This window comes from Ursus maritimus (assembly GCF_017311325.1).
Source record: "Ursus maritimus isolate PB19 chromosome X unlocalized genomic scaffold, ASM1731132v1 scaffold_X1, whole genome shotgun sequence".
NCBI lineage: Eukaryota > Metazoa > Chordata > Mammalia > Carnivora > Ursidae > Ursus > Ursus maritimus.
This window is the reverse complement of record NW_024423319.1, coordinates 1,151,550-1,152,981: the sequence shown is the minus strand read 5'-3', so window position 1 is coordinate 1,152,981 and position 1,432 is coordinate 1,151,550.

The following is a 1,432-nucleotide window of genomic DNA, read 5'->3' as shown; positions in this document are numbered from 1 at the left end:
GAGAACTCAGCTCTAAAATTCTGTTCCTCTAGAACTACTACTGGTACCAAATCTGTATTAGTCAGGATTCTCCAGAGAAGTAGGGCCAAGAGAACCAACAGCCAATTCATTCATTCATAGATAGACAGATAGATAGATTATGGAAGCTGAGGGGTCCCATGGCCTGCAGCCTGCAAGCTGGAGACCCAGGAAAGCTGGTGGTATAATTCAGCCTGAGTCCGAAGGTCTGAGGACCAAGGAAGGGGGAAGTGGTGTAAATCCCAGTCCAAGGGGGGCAGGAGAAAATGAGATGAAATGTCACAGCTCAACAGTGAGACAGAGGAAAGTGGGGTGAGGGCAAATTCCTCCTTCCTCCACCTTTTTTTTTTTTTAAGATTTTTATTTTATTTATTTATTCGACAGAGATAGAGACAGCCAGCGAGAGAGGGAACACAAGCAGGGGGAGTGGGAGAGGGAGAAGCAGGCTCATAGCGGAGGAGCCTGATGTGGGGCTCGATCCCACAACGCCGGGATCACGCCCTGAGCCGAAGGCAGACGCTTAACCGCTGTGCCACCCAGGCGCCCCATCTCCACCTTTTGTTTTTATTCAGGCTCTCAATGATTGGATGATGCCCACCCAACACTGGGGATCTACTTTACTGAATCCACAGATTCAAATGCCAATCCCATATGGAAACACCCTCACAGACACACCCAGAAATAATGTGCACTAGGGGTACCCTAGTGACCAGGCAAGTTGATGCATAGAATTAGCTATCACCCCTAGTGAGCCATCTGCTCTTAAGAGTGTGACCTCAGCAAGCACATAGTGATTGCTCTTCCACACAAGTGACTGCTCAGTGGGACTGTATATTGCACAGAGTATCAGTCTTTTTCTGTAGAATGGGGGTCAAAAATATAAGTGACAAAGAAAAATATATAATTGACTACATCAAAATTAAAAACTTTTGCTCTGCAAACAATACCAATCAGGAAAGCGAGAAGACAACTCACAAAATGGATGGATATATTTTAAAATCATATGTTTGATAAGATACTTTTGTCCAGAACATATAAATAGCTCTTACAACTTAGAAATGCTGTTATTCTTAGAATCTTAAAAGTTTGAGACTGACAGAGACTTTTTAATATGATCCACTTTCCCCCAGCTTGCCACCCTCCCCTTGCCATTTACTGATGGGGCAACTTAGATACACAGAGTGACCACAGGGGCATTGACAGTCTCGTTCCCTCAGTGCACATCTCTCCAAGTCCTAACCATGGTGTCGAGTGTCCCTACAAAGCTTAATCAGCCATGTCTTGACCCCATTCGCCCTGCCACATTTGTCCCTTTTTTTCTGTGTCCTTTTGTCTGGACTCACTCCACCTTCCTCCAACCACACGCTTCCACTCCAACCTCTCCATCCAAGATAGGAGGGGCCTGTTTGCACAG